Below are 20,215 nucleotides of genomic sequence, written 5' to 3'. Positions count from 1 at the left end.
TACGACGGGTACAAAATTTGTATCCATGCCCGCCCCAATAGTATAAAAATTGTTCCCATATACGTTATTAACGGGGCAATAAAAATTGACATCTCTAGTATTTCTTGCACATTTTTTGTATAGTAAGAAAGTTTCTTACCCTTAACCCAAATATATATAATATTATTATTGTTGACATTATTACTATTGTACTCTTACTAGGGCAGAGACGTGCAGGGGGCAACTGCCCATGCTGCCCCACTAGAGATATATATTTTTATTTATAAATTTGTAAAAATTGATAAAATGCCTCCCTAAAATTAATAAAATGGCCCCTCTACCCTAAATCCAATATATTTTATTTTATTTTATGTGTATAATCTATAAATATTTATAAAATACCCGCATAAAATTTATAAATTATCCCCCATAAAATTATTTATTTCTAAAAATTTCTTTAATTCTTTATTCATTTTTCTTCTTATTCTTCTAATTTCTTTTTGTCATCTTCAAAAATTTTTGCATTCTCTTTCTACAATTAAAACCTATTTTTTCCTTCAAAATTCTCTCATATTTTTTTTCTTTTTGTTTTATTTTCTTCTTAAAAAATTCAGCTTTCTTCTTAAAAATTTATTTTTTCTTAATTTATATGCAATAATCTTCTTTTTCTTATTCTTTTTTCTCTTTTTATTTATTTTTTATTCACTTATTCTAATACACTGTTGTTACACTATTATATTTTCAGCCTGTGTGAAAAAATATATATTTTATCAATATTAACATATCCCCTGAACCAAATTCCTGGCTCCGCTCCTGGCTCTTACAATACCTTAGTTTTTTTTTATCTTAGTTAAATTTTTTTTGTTGTTGTTTGGAATCATAAATTACATTTATCTAAAACATATTTATATTTTGAAAATACTTCAAAAAATTTGAAATTTTTTTTGAGGGAACCATGGCCCCCCCCTAGTTCCCTACTAGCTCCACCCCTGACTAGGAAGCCACACTCTATATGCACAAATTGGCAACATAATTTAGTACTAATAAAAGAAAGGCCAGCATAGAGAAGTTGGGTTACATAATTATTACGTACGAAAATCAAACTCCAACCCACTTTACATCCGATCTGATCTGCCCCATATATCCCCTCCTGACTCAGAAAGCATAGACCAATGCCCCAATGTTGCGACCATTGGACGTCTACTAGTTAATAGTTGCACAATGTATTCCTTTTGCCTTACAAAACTCCCACCAAATTACGTACTCCTCCATCCCCAAAAATAATATTCTTTGAAAATTATAATTCACAATTCTCAAAAGTGTAGCCTGATAGTAGCACTTTATTTGTGTTATTCAAACTACTATTTGTCTGTCAATCACAACATGAATTAATTGATTTTTTAACATAAATTTGAATTTTGTTAATATTGTATATATTTTTAAAGAGTCAAGTGCAAAAAAACACCCTTAAAATATGTTTATAGTGCATATTACACCCCTAAAGTTCCAATTTGGTATGAATAAATCCTGCTAACAAATTTAAACCATAAGTTGACTAAATTACCCTAACTAAATCTTTTTATAAAATATATAAAAATAAAAATAAAAGTATAAAAGAAAAGTAAAAATAAAAATAGAAAATAAAAAACAAAAATAAAATGCAAATCCAAGAAAACAAATCTGCTCCAAACTCCGAAAACAAGTGCACACTGATATTGGATTTTTTTTTTATTTTTTAACAGTGTTGGCACAAAAAAAAAAATAAAGAAAAAAAATTAGTAGAAAGCAGTAAACTGAAATATCAAAAAATTAAAATCCTTATTCAACAAATTCTCTAAGTATTTTTTTTTTTTTTTTAAAAAAAAAAAGAAAAAGTTTAGAGATATATATAGAGAAAAAAATTTCCAAAAAAAAAAATAATAATGTGCACATAACACATATATTATAAGATTAGTAGCATATATATCTCATTGGACATTTTTGAAAGAATAAAATGGCAAAACGCGTATTACAATACTAATTTATGTCAGATTTTTTATTGAGGGGTATTTTTGCACAATGTGAAAAGATTAGGGATATTTTTTACACACTTTTTCAAATAGGGGGGAAAAGTACTACGCAAAATATACTTTAGGGTGTTTTTTTGCACTTATCCCATTCTTAAATTAGTTTCACAAAGAGTAATGATAGAAATTTTGATAGTCAATTTGATTGATTTTTTTTTTTTCGTAAGTATGAAAGTAATGTCATCATGAGGTCAAGAATATTAATGAGATCGAATATTAATGACATCATGATAGCGTTCTCTCCCAGTCATTTGGAATTGTCCAGCTTTTGAACTCTTATTCAACACTAATTTGATTTATAGAGTCAATAAGATATGATGGTGCAAATAGTTACACTAGTCAATGAACAAACACATGAAATGGAGTTGCCATACGACAAAAGGAAAAGAAAAAAAAAAATCTGATTCATGAATGACTATTCATTTGCAGTCCTAGTCACAAATAGTTGCAAGTTCTTTTGAGATTAACTTGTTCCTCGTCTACTTTTTTAGATCAATTTAGTTGTTCCTTGTTTGGATAAGGTATCATTTTTCCTCCACCTTGAAGAATATCTATGGATTGGTGTTGTAAACCACCAACTTAGTGAAGTGGATTGGTGTTGTAAACCACCAAGAGATGACAGTGCATCATTGTTATTTCAAGCATAATCGAGTAGTGGCATATAATAATGTGTATTTATAAACAACTTCCATTGAAGTCCTTTTAGACCTTATTTTTTACTTTTCCAAATATAACCCCTATGTTTAATCCTTTTCACATTTTATACATTTGATAAATTATGAAATACCATAACACCAACCAAACCTTTTTTCTCAATTAATAGTAATTTATGACTCCGCCCTTCCGATCAAGGACACAGCTGGTGCGATGCAAATATTAGCCACCATCGCTCCCCACACAAACAAAACCAGCACTACCTAATCACCCGTAGTCTGAATCAACCATCACGCCCACAATATCATTTCTGGACCACCCACTCAAACCCAGCAAAATACCAAGTCCCAAACCTACTGTTCATGTACCATTCCCATTACCCATTTACCCAAACAATACCGACCCTAAACTTCTGCAGTTTGTGATTTGTGAGCTTGAAAAAATATATATGTATATATATATATATATATAGTATTGACCCAAATTTAACCCCTACTGATCCCATGCCCATTCACCCTATCCTGATCAAGACTTGACCCAATGTTTTGGCCCAAATTGTCTATAGTCAATTAACCCAGAATACTAGCTCTCAATCTTATTAAAAGCCGAGCAGCCCAGCCCATCTTTATGGGCAATGGAGTAAGAATTTAAAAGTAAATAATTGTTGCGAAAAAAAAAAAAGAAAAAGAAAAAGAAAAAAGAAACATACATGAAGAGACTATTTGTAACGCATACACGAGGCCCTCTATTTATCAATAAATTTAAATTACGTAAGTAGGGCGATTGACCTGCCACATTACAACTCTTTATCAGTACGTACTTATATATGTATATATTAGTACTCCATTTCTTCCTTTTTATTTTATTTTAATTGTAATATTTTTATTTGGCTTACCCTTTTTGTTAATTTGTGTTTGCTTATAAGGTTAAGGTACTGCCGTTTGACAAAACTACAAATTAAGTATTGAAAATCTTAGGGGCAGTTTGGTTTAATTATAACTGTTTTCAGATAATTGAAAATTAGAAAACTTAAAAAAGAATATGTTTAATTTAGTTTTCTAAAAACTTAATTATAAAAATGTGTTTTCATAAAATTGAATTTTGTAATTATCTAAAAATAGTTTTTGTTTTCTGAGTTCTTAATAACGGTTTTTAGAGTTACAAACCAAACAAGTTCTTAAATAATAATTAAAAAAATAAATATATATGTTTAAAATCTTTTTGAATTTTCAATGCTCATTTCTGGATTCTTAATAATGGTTTTTAGAGTTACAAACCAAACAAGTTCTTAAATAATAATTAATAAATAAATAAATATTTTAAAATCTTTTTGAATTTTCAATGCTCAATGATTTTATTGTCACTTAAAATTTTATCCGATTTTAAATAACGCTTACAATTTTTAGTGATATTTGAATAGTGTTATCTAATGTACTTAATTAAATAATTAAACATTTAATCAGTTCAAAATTAAACATTGAATTAAATTATTAAATAGTACCCAAGTATCCTTTTATAATTTTGCGGGGATCAAGTTTAATAATGCAATTTTTTTGAAAAAAAGATAGACATATAAAATTAAGGTTAATGCTTAACTACTCACCGGTGAGTAGTTTCACCTTACTCACCCCTTGTGTGTTCCAATAACAATTTATCATATCAGTTTTAATAATAAAATAAGTCACATTCTCCTGCATTTTTTCGGATCAACCATTGAATAAACGTAGGTTAATTTTTTATTAAAACTGATGAGGTAAATTATTATTAAAACACACAAAGAGTGAGTATGGTAAAACTATTCACCGGTGAGTAGCTAAGTATTGTCCTAAAATTAATATAACAAAAAACAGTTGAGTGGTTGGACATATATAATGTTAACTATATATATATATATATAATATATTTGTGTGGAAACGATAAGAATAATACAATTCAGAGACAATAATTTATTGAGATAGTACAACAGATAGATTCAAAGCAAAATATATGAAATGTTTAGGCTAAGCTGCAGAGGAGTTGTGTCTAATATGTAAGAAGAGAGAACCTTATTTATAGGGTTCATTCTACTAAGACCCCAAAGTTGGAATAAATATTCACTATGCCACATTGTTTAATCTGAACCGTTCATGATGTGCAAGTGCCAGAGCCCGTGTTATAGTATGCACCCGTTGGCCCCTTTGGAATTAAATTTTGTGACAAAAGCTTCTGTTGAACAATAATTCTTTCTATTCGATCAAGTGTCCTTTGGAACTAATTTTACAAAGAGATATGTAGCTATTGAGTGAAGGCTTTAATAGGGGATGCACTATATATAAGAGTGTGCTTGAAATAGTCTTTATCACTCCAAAACATGGAATCTAGCTAGCCAAATTATTACACCATATCCATTTATCATTTTTCGATTTCCTTTTCATATAGTAATAATATAGGGGTTTAATTTACTTATAGGAAAATAGTAACCAATTAACCAACCGATATATAACTCCTTTTGGGTTTAAATAATAAATAACATGTAGAAATCAAAATTAATCATGAATTAAAGAGAGGTTTTTGATATCATACCTGATTAGAAAATTAAACTTTAGATACCTTTGAGAATTCCTTAGTGCCCTTTGAGATATCTGAAAAATTAGAGTGTTTTACCTCATTTTGAGAGTTGTCGATATAATAGGTCTGAATAAGAGTTTTAAAACCCTTATATATAACAACAACAGGGAGGGGACGACTTCTCCACAAACAAGCATGTCTAAGTCTCCCTTCCTATTATGGAAACTTAAATATTAATGGTTAAAATTAAATCACACCAAATAAGTTGAAAAAACATAATTCAACGATATAAAAACCATACTCCCAATTAGACTACCAAATTGGAAAGTACAACCCAATCCGTCAAGTATCAATTATTACATTGCAATCATACTTTAGAAACCGTAGTAAATAGGACCATAAAATAATTTTTATTATTTATATATATATAAATTTCCAACAATCTCTCACTTAGTCCATACACTTTAAGTTTTATAAAATGACACTATGGATTGCAACACACTTTATAAAAGTCGAGTGTCTACTCATTTTTTATTTAGAAAACACAATTATTGAAATTGATGGATTGAAACTATAGAACACTCTCCTCCATAAATTTTCTCAATAGTGGATCATGAATGCGTAGATAAGTAATATATTAGTCTAACCAATTCCATGGTCTCAAAACCGATTTCATCTAGGATTCAAGTAAATATAGTGGTTTTTATTGTATTTCATGAGATGTGCAAATAACATGTGGTTTAAATGCACACCTCACTATCCGTCCTGCTTTATACTATTGCGGTATGTCACCTGAACATATTACAGCAAACCGCCAACCTTCTGTTCAGTGTGAGGGTTTATCGATATGGAACCAATCTCATATCTAGCCCAAGCTATCCTCATAGAGTGTTAACACTCCCACAGGCAAACTATAGTAGTTATGTTTGGATTCACCAATGTGGTGCCAATTTCACATCTAGCCCAAACAACATCATTAGTGAAATACCACTCCCATTCAACAAGAATAACACATGCACATATCTTATACAACAATGTAATAATAATAATAATACATCATAACTTTATTTTCATGCAAATAATTGTCACCATAAGGTGTAAATAAACTTAAAGAAACAATTGAAATGTAACATGATGTAATAGAGAATTAGACATCATAACACAATGACTCTTGAATAACCATCCTAATCAAGTGTTCTTTAAATATTTTTGGCTAAAGACCTTTAATGAGAGGATCTGTAATCATCCTTACTGTATTTATATGGGGAACCTCAATAATACCTTATTTAACCTTCTCGCACACGTAAAGGTACTTTACATTTATGTGCATATTCCGTTTGGTCAATTTTTCATTTTTCACATATTTTGTGGCAGCTTCATTATCATAAAAAAGTATTAAAGGCTTGTGTATGGAGTCCACAACCTTCAAATCCGCAATAAAATGTTTCAACCGCATGGCATGTTTGGTCGCTTCGTAACAACTGATCAACTCTGCATGCATAGTTGAATCTGCGAGAATGGATTGTTTAGAGCTTTTCCATAATACAGCTCCCCAAGTCAACATAAAAATATATTCAGAAGTGGATTTTCTACTACTCGAACAACCTGTATAGGCCGAATCAGAATAACCAACTATCTCCAAACGATCTGATTTCCTGTACACTAAGATAAACTCTTTTGTTCTCTGAAGATACCTCAAAACTTTTTTCATTGCCCTCCAATGAGCAATACTTGAATTTTGCTGAAATCTTCTAAGCATCCCAACTACATAACTAATATCTGGTTTAATGCACGTCATAGCATACATCAGACTTCAAACTGCAAACGCATATGCGGTGACATCAACTTTACTTCTCTCAATATCATTCCTAGGACATTGTTCCTCTAAAAAAATATCCCCTTTTACAATTGGAACCTCACCAGGTGCACAATTTTCCATTCCAAAAGTTTTTAAAATTTTATTAATATATGTGTTTTAAGATAAACCAAGTGTACCTATCTTATAATCTCTATGGATCCTAATACCCAGGACAAACTCAGCATTGCCCATATCCTTCATATAAAAATGACTTGATAAAAAAATCTTCGTATCATGTATCACATGAATGTCATTGCTAGCTAGTAAGATATCATTAACATATAAAACAAGAATAATAAAATGACTCCCACTGACCTTGAGATATATGCATTTGTCTTCAGCATTCTCCTTAAACCCATAGCTAGTAATCACTTCATCAAATTTCAAGTACCACTGTCGTGAAGCTTGTTTAAGCCCATAAATTGATTTCTTTAATTTACACACTTCATGTCCATGTCCCTTAACCACAAAACTTTCAAGTTGAGACATGTATATCTCTTCCTCAAGGTCTCCATTAAGGAATGTTGTCTTCACATCCATCTAGTGCAACTCAAGATCATAATGTGTAACAATAGCAAAAATGACTCTTAAAGAGTTCTTTAATGAAACTGGAGAGAATGTCTCAGAGAAATCAACAACTGGCTTCTGCTTGAAACCTTTTAGCCATTAATTGAATACCTTTTCATATTTGTCTTTTCTGATTCCAACTAATATTACAATTTTTTTTTTCTTTATAATCTTTTTGAGGGTTGAGAAGATAGAAATGCATTGTTTGTTTAATGGAAAAGAACCAAGTGTTTGTTTAGTGGACAATGGTTGTAAAAGAGGATTATTAATTTTCCCTTTTCACTGTGAGTTATGGTTGTGTTAATTACAAATTACACTTTCATTATAATAAGAAATGCTCTATTTTTCTTTTATCTGAAAATTATATAATAGTAAATAATGGTCAAAATAATATATCTTTTTTGATTAGTCACAGACTCACATTAAAGTAAAAATAAAAAATTTAAGCAACTTTGCAGTTGGTAATTGTGACATTTCAGTTTGAGCTATCTTTGAAAAATAATCATTTTGTGATTTTGATTTTCTTGTGCATGTGTGTGAGAGAGAAGGTTTCATCACATGCACAAGTTTCTACCTGTAAGTTTACAATGAAAATATATATATATATTTTTTTCTAAAAAATATTGAGTTTATTACTGTTGTAAAGGGGATGCCATCCACTTGGATTTACATTTTTCGCTAACACTGTTCAAATAGTGGAAATTTAATAAATGGCTATTTTTGAGATTAGAATTACAAATACAACATATATCAAAAATATAATTAATTATATAAATTATTAAATTATAAATACAATAACTTATACAATATATTCCCTCCGTCCTAGAGTCATAATTTTGAAACTACCAAAGGTAGAAAATAAGTCCAAAATGCAAGTCCTTCAAATATTCCCATCTCTCCCTCTCTCAACTATCATGTGGACTATCAATAAGTTCCTTTTTGTTGTACAGTTACAGTTGTGATGATAGAGGGGGAAAGTGAATCACTGGTGATATGAAGACAATGTGTATATAACTACTCTCTCAGGTAATATACGGAGTAAATCTTTTAATATTTTCTAAAGTAAAAAAGAAATAGTAATAATGAATTACACAAAAGGATGGCAAAGTGATTGATGGGTTGATTATCCCTTCATGATAGGTGTGGGTATAGGACTATAGGTTATATGGTTCAAAAATAGCATAGGTGCACTACAAACCAGGAACATTGGATCCTCGTAATAAGGACGATAAAATATTTTGTGCATATAGCTTTTGAATTACTCCACATTTTATACATTAATGCACTCGCACACACCTAATAAAAACTTAAATGCATTCAATTCACACCGCATCTCACACGTCACCCTCACCTCTCTTTTTCCTTTTTTTTTTTTTTTTCTGCATTTTAATTTATTCTCTCACACTTTTTCTGAGCATTCTCTAGGTAACAACCTTTCATCACATCCAGTTAAATATCTTGATCGAATTGGTGACATTTACTTACCATCCGACAGTATACCGTGAACCCTATCACTCCCTCCAAAACAATCCACTTAAAATATAGTTGAAGTTCATGTCCCATTTGAAAACTTAAAATTTTATTTTTATTTATTTATTATTATTATTTTTAACTTTATCAATTTAATCTTAGCATCGAATTTATACAAAGTAAACATCAAATTTTGATGATCCACTATGAACAGATTTACTGATTTAATAATTTATTTATTACCAATATAATAAAAATATATTATTTTAATAAGTTATACTATGCAGTAGTTCTTCATTTGAGAGGGTGCGGGAATATATGATAATGTTTTATTTATTTATTTTTTAATATTGCTACAAGTTACAAGGCCGCATAAGTAGATGTAAAATGATCCATTTGCTTCTTTTATTACGTAAGAAAAAAAAATTACTATATGTACTTTAATTTCACAACAACGTGTGACCTGCTTTTTTTGATAGCTATATCCAGCCTTAAAATAAAATAAAACAAGGTAAGAAAAGGCCAGTAAAATACTTTTCATATTGGATTTATATGGAAATATTTTTCTAAAGTAATGTATTTTATATGACTTATTTTTCTTCTAAATTTAAAGCATATGTAATTTTTTAAAAAGACTTATTCTATCATTATCAATATTCAAGTTTTCAAATCAACGCAGTACTTCTTGTGGATCCCATTCACAATTAAAAGAATATATATATATATATATTACTCCCTCAATCTCCATTTAGATGATATTTTTGAAGAGTAGGAATTTTTAAGAGAATACTTGGGACATGTCTTCTTGAAAAGTTATTAATTTATCTTTATATTTAAGTTAGAAATTTTAAATTTCAAAAACATATATAGAAATATGTAAAATATATTGTTTGAAAAATAAAAGTGGACAACTATTTTGAGACAGACAAAAAAAAAAAAAAAAAATGACATTTTTTTTAAACAGAGGGGATAATTGACACCTAATTTTTCATATATATATGTATGTATGGGTGTGATCCTAGACCAGACTGTTCCTACTTGGGTGCCAGCCCCGTGACTTTTAAAGGAGATGCCGGGATTTCTGTTCCCATGTGATTGATAACTACAGAGTCTAGTGGAGGATAGGAGGATGAAACTATTGATTTATCGGGTTTTTTCCACTTGACTTTAGTTAAGACATTGACTTGATTATAACAGTTTTCTAGATAATCAAAAATTTTGATTTCTAGTTGATGCTCTGTCATGAATCTTTGCCAATGACGGAGGATTCGTTGTTGTTCCTTCTCAGAATGATTTTTCCGGAAGGTTTTCCTTTTTACTTTATTTTCTGGGGAAGAATATTCATCATGTAACTTGGGGAGATCATATTTAAAATGTTTACTAATAGTATTTAACGAAGGATCTACTGGATTAAGGTTACCAATGAAATCAGAAGGGGAAGGGGAATTAGGTGCAGATTGAGACTTGTTATCAGCTGGAGAAGTTTGCTTATAACAAGGATGACTAACTTGTTCTTCAACATGAATGCCTTTCAACTTAGTGTCTTTAAGCTGAGGATTAAGTTTTGAATTTTTTCTTTCAAGAGGAGGGACTGAGTCACTCTCTTTGTCAGGATTTAGTCTGTAGGAAGTAGAAGGACGAGAACGGTTCAGAAGGCGTTGTTCATCAAAGCTTATTCTGACTGTTCCGTCAAGATATTCCTGGACTCTATCAAGACTACAGATATCATTTTGTATTTTAACTGGATGATTTTCATTCTCAAGAATCCACTCATTTGGTAAAGAAATATCTTTCCAAGCAATTGTTTTCTTGAGTTGAATATTAGCATTAGCAAAACTACTCTCAATTAATAGAGTATGTCCTTTAGCATCTTTCTTCATTACTTGTATGTTGAGATTAGTTCCTCTTGTCTTATAATAAATTTGGTAGATAAGACCTAGAGGTTGTGACCCAGGGAGCATTTTGTAACCAAAAGTTTTAATATTAAGGGTTAAGGCTTTTAATAAGTGAGGATCAGTTAGACTGAGAGTTAGATCTGGATAGCAATTAAAATGGACTGGACCATTACAGAGACTGGTTTCAACTATTCCTAAGAGACTATCATCATAATCTAGGAATCTGGCGTCTCTAAGGGCTAAGAGTACTGAGGCATTAAGACCAGCGCCACCCAATGGATTAATGGCTACTTGGACTAAACCTATGTGGATGAAATTGGATCCACGATCTTTATGTTTCTTAATTGCTTTACTAGTGAGTAACTGGCATTTCTCATGTTCTCTGGATAAGGAGTAGATTTGTTCTACTGTTTTAACTGTGTAGTCACTAAGGAAAGTAGATTTGAAGAAACTAGTTTTGTAGATTTCTCTAGTTGGAATACTCTAATCACTAAAATCTAAACTTAGATCTTCAACTTGGTATTCTTCTTCATTGACTATGTTTGGAACTGGGGGAGGTAGGCCATGTGATACCCCCTAATTTTGGAACACGGATTGATCAAGTCCGCGCACAAAATCAAGGGATATCAAAACAATTTAAGTATTTAACAAGCACAGAATACAAAGATGAATAATAAAGAATAAATAAACCGCTGAAGAAAACTAATAAATAAATATTACTTAATGATTCTCCAACAATTACAATTCGGAAATCCCATAACTCAAGGACCCCTTAAAACATTATCTAATAATCCAATACTATTTAAAAGTACACAAGATGAATAGACGAATGACAGTCTCCCAGCTGCGGATCCTCAACCTCGAGACTGGAACCTCTAATAACCTGAAAAATAAATCGTGGGTTAAACCCTACGAGCAAGTTCACTCTACCAGGCCTCTGAAAACCAATAAGCAGATCATCTCTGATCAAAACCAAACCTAATAAAGTTTTAACTTTAATAAAGCACGATATACATGTCTATATATAATTATATATACTATACTAATCACATCCATTAATAGGTTTATTAAATTTCCATACCTATTAAATAATTATTAAAATAATATTCATACCTAGACCAATCTACCATTTCATTTTATAAAAACTCCTTTGACCTTAATCCCATCCTAGTCAGTTGTCTAATCATTTAAACAACAAATTATAATAAAAGAAATACTCTATTTAATCCCAACCCGATAATGATTTTAATTGTTTAAATCACATATCCAAAATTTAAGTTTTGACAAATCATCCACGTCTTTCCCAATATTATTTTATTAATGTAAAATAATACACTAACCAGTAAGTACTAAACTATTCTTATTTAAGAATATCTAACCTTAATCCAATCCATACATACAACAACCATAGATGATATTTTAATCATCTAACACATAACAACGTAATTATGCTTTGGCAAATCAACCATGCCATTGTAAATATTTTTATTTATATATTGGCAATTTAACCATGCCTCCATAAGTATATTTATTTATACATTGGCAATTCAACCATGCCTCCGTGTATGTACATTTATACATTGGCAATTCAACCATGCCTCCACAGGTATATTTATTCATACATTTAATTAGCAATTCATCCATGCTTTCCATATATGTATTCTATTCATACAAATATTTAGGTAATATATTTAATCATTTGACAATTCATCCATGCCCACACTTTAACCATGAATTAACTTTAAAATTAACAATACGCTAAATCATACATAGCCATCACATGCATATTATACGCATATCATTAATTTAACAACCAGCCTATTAAGATATGCCAAATAAGAATGATAATATTAATCATCTTAAATGATTTATATATATATATACCTACACATATGTTATTTAATGTATATATGTGTTTAACACCTTCTTTAATAATCCTTGATTATTTAAAATCAATATACATACATACATACATATATATATATATTCATCCTTCCATACAACTCATAGACAAATTATATATACCCATATATAAATAATTATATATATATATATATACACTTCCTTCCATAACAAATTATTAATTTATTATATTTACACAAATTAGTACAACTAAATATGTCAGAAATAGTTTCCTTTAAATACTCCATACCGGTTTAAATAGTTTTCCGACACCGTCTCACTAAAACGTAAATATCTCTTATTAGGATAAGAATCTGATAATGAAATTGGTACCATTGGAAAGAGGACGAAAAATCCTTGAATTTGAGCTCAAGAATGGCCCAGTTTCGATTTAAAATGACTAAGTTATGACCGTTTTAATTTTATGTCACAAACAGGCAAAATAATTGGCTGAGCTCAAACACTACTGTGAGCGCGCCCACACTTAATTAGCTCACTTGAGCTCACACAAACGCACCCACACCAGATTAGCTCACTTGAGCTCACATGTATGCACCCACACCAGATCAATCTTCTGTTGACCAAACTTAATCCATGATCCAGATTCACATGTGCACTCTTTTGTGTACACCGCAATGCACCGAATCATTCCACTTATATCTAAACTATTCCAATGGCCCAGATTAGTGGTGTAACCTCTTACCATGCACCGTCCTACACCAGATTACTACCCTATTGTTGCGCCCACCTTACAAACGCCGCCTCCAGTGTTGTATATATATATATATATATATATATATATATATATTATAAATTATCTATATAATTTTGCCAAATTAAGATAGAAAATAATTCTTGAATAATTCCAAAAAATATAAAACACATTCTAAAATTAATTTAAAAATTCCAGAAAATTCTCATAAATGCTAGAAACACTAATTAACCCTCTTGGGTCTAGATCCAGCCTATCGATTGATGTAAACAAAATATACAACACATATATAAAACAATAAAAATCTAAAATTCCAAAAATAAAATATAATAATTCATATTTTTAAGATTCCGTTCTAACCATCATTTAATCAATAAATTTAATCTTAAATTTTGATACTCAAGGTGAAATCCTTATGAGTTCTAAGAGGAAAGTTAGAGAAGAACTCGCCTGAAGGTTTCGAAACGAAACCAACGCTTTAAGCTTTAATTATCTCTTCCAATTCCGACGTCCTCCTTTTCAGATCCGACCTCCTCCTTGTCAGCCCTTCTTCTTCCTCTCTCTCTGTCTGTTTTATTTTTCTAACGTGTAAAACCTTTAACCCTAAAGCCTTATGTGTATTTTTATACACCTTAAATTCCAAATCCTATTCCAACTAGTATTATGAATTAAAATAATAATCTTTAAATAACTTATATCTATAAACATATATATATATAAATATATATTCCTTCCATAATTAACTCATTAGTTAATTAAATCATATATACTTATAAATATCAATAAATATATATCTATATATATATCTTTCCATAACAATTATTAATTAATTATATTTATATATAATTATATATATATATATATATATATATAATTGATACAAAAGTGATCATTTAAATAATTAAATAACCACGGACCTTCATTAATTAACCCAATAAGGTTTCATACAAGCCCAAGACCACATCTTTTGGTCCAACTTTCCTTAAGCCCAATCCAATTAATTTAAATAAATAAGATAATTAATTAAATACAGAAATTAAAATACTAATTACATGAAGCACATAAACAAACAAGAATTTACAACTAAGTCATATAATACCAATAAAATCAACACACCAATAATTCAATCAATAATCAACCACACAAACAATCAATCATCATACATAATCACGAAATATAACTTAATTAAAATAAGATAATTAATCTAGCACTCAATAAAATAAAATAAATCATTGAAAAATAAAATAAAATAATTAATCCTAATTAATAAATCTTTTAAAATTATCGGGGTATTACATTCTTCCCCCCTAACAAACGGAATTCCGTCCTCGGAATTCACAAATCCATGAAATAAAAACTTTGATTATTTAATTTCAAATTTCATTATTCCTTTTATCCGTGTGGAAATTAACCCATCCACACATATTCATTATTAGCAGACATATCACGTAATTAGCTAATTCCATATTTATATAATTGATAAATATAAGTACACACTAGATACTCTCACTGGACTAAAGCAGTTTCAACCGGATAGTGGGTATCTCATGTAAAACGCACACAAATGTGGTTACGAGTCCTCCTTCTACCAGAGCCCACACATCCTTAAACCCAGCTACCCATCTCAATCGGCAATATACGCCTCCATCCTAACCACTGATCCTGAGACTCAAGCTTATATCATGGCCCATATATGTGTGTGTGTATGTATATATATATATATATATATAATCCATTATATCCACATAAAAGTAAACTATCCAACCATATTATTTCAATGGCATACCATCCAACTATTCCGTTGACCTGACACGAATAAGTAGGACTTAACGCTATGGTTAATCCGTTCCCTTATAAATATATAGGTAGGACTTAACTTCTTTGGTTAATCCGTCCCTGAAATGCCACCGTCCCATACCGGTGTATTAAACCATACCATTCATAAATAAATAGGTAGGACTTAACTATTCCGTTAATCCGTCCCTAAAATACCTCCATATTATTTTATTGGTGCATAAATCCATAAAACCCATACTTCAAAATTAGGGGAAGCCTCAACGATTTACCAATACCTTCTAAATCGGTGTCTTACCATTTTCCTGATAAGACTCAATGATTTACCATTAGGACACACTAACGGACCGAATATAGAATACAATGAATCCTAAACTTAAGCTCTAAGTAAAAGAGTACACAACGCGGAAGTCACACAACGAAAGACACCCTAGGGACACTTGAACCTGGAGTGCTCTGATACCAACTGTGATACCCCCTAATTTTGGAACACGGATTGATCAAGTCCGCGCACAAAATCAAGGGATATCAAAACAATTTAAGTATTTAACAAGCACAGAATACAAAGATGAATAATAAAGAATAAATAAACCGCTGAAGAAAACTAATAAATAAATATTACTTAATGATTCTCCAACAATTACAATTCGGAAATCCCATAACTCAAGGACCCCTTAAAACATTATCCAATAATCCAATACTATTTAAAAGTACACAAGATGAATAGACGAATGACAGTCTCCCAGCTGCGGATCCTCAACCTCGAGACTGGAACCTCTAATAACCTGAAAAATAAATCGTGGGTTAAACCCTACGAGCAAGTTCACTCTACCAGGCCTCTGAAAACCAATAAGCAGATCATCTCTGATCAAAACCAAACCTAATAAAGTTTTAACTTTAATAAAGCACGATATACATGTCTATATATAATTATATATACTATACTAATCACATCCATTAATAGGTTTATTAAATTTCCATACCTATTAAATAATTATTAAAATAATATTCATACCTAGACCAATCTACCATTTCATTTTATAAAAACTCCTTTGACCTTAATCCCATCCTAGTCAGTTGTCTAATCATTTAAACAACAAATTATAATAAAAGAAATACTCTATTTAATCCCAACCCGATAATGATTTTAATTGTTTAAATCACATATCCAAAATTCAAGTTTTGACAAATCATCCACGTCTTTCCCAATATTATTTTATTAATGTAAAATAATACACTAACCAGTAAGTACTAAACTATTCTTATTTAAGAATATCTAACCTTAATCCAATCCATACATACAACAACCATAGATGATATTTTAATCATCTAACACATAACAACGTAATTATGCTTTGGCAAATCAACCATGCCATTGTAAATATTTTTATTTATATATTGGCAATTCAACCATGCCTCCATAAGTATATTTATTTATACATTGGCAATTCAACCATGCCTCCGTGTATGTACATTTATACATTGGCAATTCAACCATGCCTCCACAGGTATATTTATTCATACATTTAATTAGCAATTCATCCATACTTTCCATATATGTATTCTATTCATACAAATATTTAGGTAATATATTTAATCATTTGACAATTCATCCATGCCCACACTTTAACCATGAATTAACTTTAAAATTAACAATACGCTAAATCATACATAGCCATCACATGCATATTATACGCATATCATTAATTTAACAACCAGCCTATTAAGATATGCCAAATAAGAATGATAATATTAATCATCTTAAATGATTTATATATATATATACCTACACATATGTTATTTAATGTATATATGTGTTTAACACCTTCTTTAATAATCCTTGATTATTTAAAATCAATATACATACATACATACATATATATATATATTCATCCTTCCATACAACTCATAGACAAATTATATATACCCATATATAAATAATTATATATATATATATATACACTTCCTTCCATAACAAATTATTAATTTATTATATTTACACAAATTAGTACAACTAAATATGTCAGAAATAGTTTCCTTTAAATACTCCATACCGGTTTAAATAGTTTTCCGACACCGTCTCACTAAAACGTAAATATCTCTTATTAGGATAAGAATCTGATAATGAAATTGGTACCATTGGAAAGAGGACGAAAAATCCTTGAATTTGAGCTCAAGAATGGCCCAGTTTCGATTTAAAATGACTAAGTTATGACCGTTTTAATTTTATGTCACAAACAGGCAAAATAATTGGCTGAGCTCAAACACTACTGTGAGCGCGCCCACACTTAATTAGCTCACTTGAGCTCACACAAACGCACCCACACCAGATTAGCTCACTTGAGCTCACATGTATGCACCCACACCAGATCAATCTTCTGTTGACCAAACTTAATCCATGATCCAGATTCACATGTGCACTCTTTTGTGTACACCGCAATGCACCGAATCATTCCACTTATATCTAAACTATTCCAATGGCCCAGATTAGTGGTGTAACCTCTTACCATGCACCGTCCTACACCAGATTACTACCCTATTGTTGCGCCCACCTTACAAACGCCGCCTCCAGTGTTGTATATATATATATATATATATATATATATATATATTATAAATTATCTATATAATTTTGCCAAATTAAGATAGAAAATAATTCTTGAATAATTCCAAAAAATATAAAACACATTCTAAAATTAATCTAAAAATTCCAGAAAATTCTCATAAATGCTAGAAACACTAATTAACCCTCTTGGGTCTAGATCCAGCCTATCGATTGATGTAAACAAAATATACAACACATATATAAAACAATAAAAATCTAAAATTCCAAAAATAAAATATAATAATTCATATTTTTAAGATTCCGTTCTAACCATCATTTAATCAATAAATTTAATCTTAAATTTTGATACTCAAGGTGAAATCCTTATGAGTTCTAAGAGGAAAGTTAGAGAAGAACTCGCCTGAAGGTTTCGAAACGAAACCGACGCTTTAAGCTTTAATTATCTCTTCCAATTCCGACGTCCTCCTTTTCAGATCCGACCTCCTCCTTGTCAGCCCTTCTTCTTCCTCTCTCTCTGTCTGTTTTATTTTTCTAACGTGTAAAACCTTTAACCCTAAAGCCTTATGTGTATTTTTATACACCTTAAATTCCAAATCCTATTCCAACTAGTATTATGAATTAAAATAATAATCTTTAAATAACTTATATCTATAAACATATATATATATAAATATATATTCATTCCATAATTAACTCATTAGTTAATTAAATCATATATACTTATAAATATCAATAAATATATATCTATATATATATCTTTCCATAACAATTATTAATTAATTATATTTATATATAATTATATATATATATATATATATATATATATAATTGATACAAAAGTGATCATTTAAATAATTAAATAACCACGGACCTTCATTAATTAACCCAATAAGGTTTCATACAAGCCCAAGACCACATCTTTTGGTCCAACTTTCCTTAAGCCCAATCCAATTAATTTAAATAAATAAGATAATTAATTAAATACAGAAATTAAAATACTAATTACATGAAGCACATAAACAAACAAGAATTTACAACTAAGTCATATAATACCAATAAAATCAACACACCAATAATTCAATCAATAATCAACCACACAAACAATCAATCATCATACATAATCACGAAATATAACTTAATTAAAATAAGATAATTAATCTAGCACTCAATAAAATAAAATAAATCATTGAAAAATAAAATAAAATAATTAATCCTAATTAATAAATCTTTTAAAATTATCGGGGTATTACAGGCCAGTTCTGGATCTAGAACTCATTGAAGAGGAAGACATGAATAACCTATTCATGGTTACTGATCTCGAACTATCTCTGGTTGGTTGACTGTTTAAAACATATTATTTTCATGATTCTCTCAAAGCGGTATCTAATTCCTATCCACTCGCTCATCCGCTCATGCCGTCCCGCTCAAGCCTCTCTTGGGTCTTACTGTTTGGCTCAGGTCTTATTGTTTAGATCTGAACTTACAGGAAGGAGTAAGAGTACAATGATATGAGAATCAATAAATAGAATGAATTAAACAGGACAATCAAACAAGATAAGTATGAGAGAAGACACAGAATAGATTACTTAAATAACCACTAAATGGCTCTGATACCAAAGGGAAGCGCACATTAACTTAAAACAAGTAAATCATTAAAATAGATAAGGCGGTGTATAACCGACCAAGATATATATTTTTATAATAACAAAATAAATAACTGAATCAAACTTGTATTACTGAAAATAATTACAACAGAATATTAATTGAAAGTAACTTACAAACTTAATGTAACTGATAGTAGTCTGATGTATACAGCATACTGTTGGTATATTACACTCAGAAAGGATGAGAAAAAAAAAGAACTGAACTGAATATTACAATGAGAAAATATAATGAAGCCTGAATTCTCTCTCAAACGAAGCCTGATGAGCAATGGGACTGACCACTGCATTTATAGGCGGGACTGGAGACATCTGAGGCGTAATTTTCAGCTTTCAAAAAGTAACTTTTGTTATTGGATTAATTTAACATAAGAGTTCAGTATAATATGTGTTAATCACACATATCCATAATCATATCTCTTTTTACGGATAGATGTCCAACATTTTGATTGAAATTATAGTTGGGTTGAGTTGATACATAATACATATAGAACTTAGATGATGGTGTTTTAATTGTTATGGTTTTAATTGTTACGAGTGAGAT

The sequence above is a fragment of the Cornus florida genome, unplaced genomic scaffold (genome assembly GCF_030987335.1).
Source record: "Cornus florida cultivar Cherokee Brave unplaced genomic scaffold, ASM3098733v1 CherokeeBrave_3.0.0_Hap2_Chr06, whole genome shotgun sequence".
NCBI lineage: Eukaryota > Viridiplantae > Streptophyta > Magnoliopsida > Cornales > Cornaceae > Cornus > Cornus florida.
Note: the sequence above shows the minus strand (reverse complement) of the source record.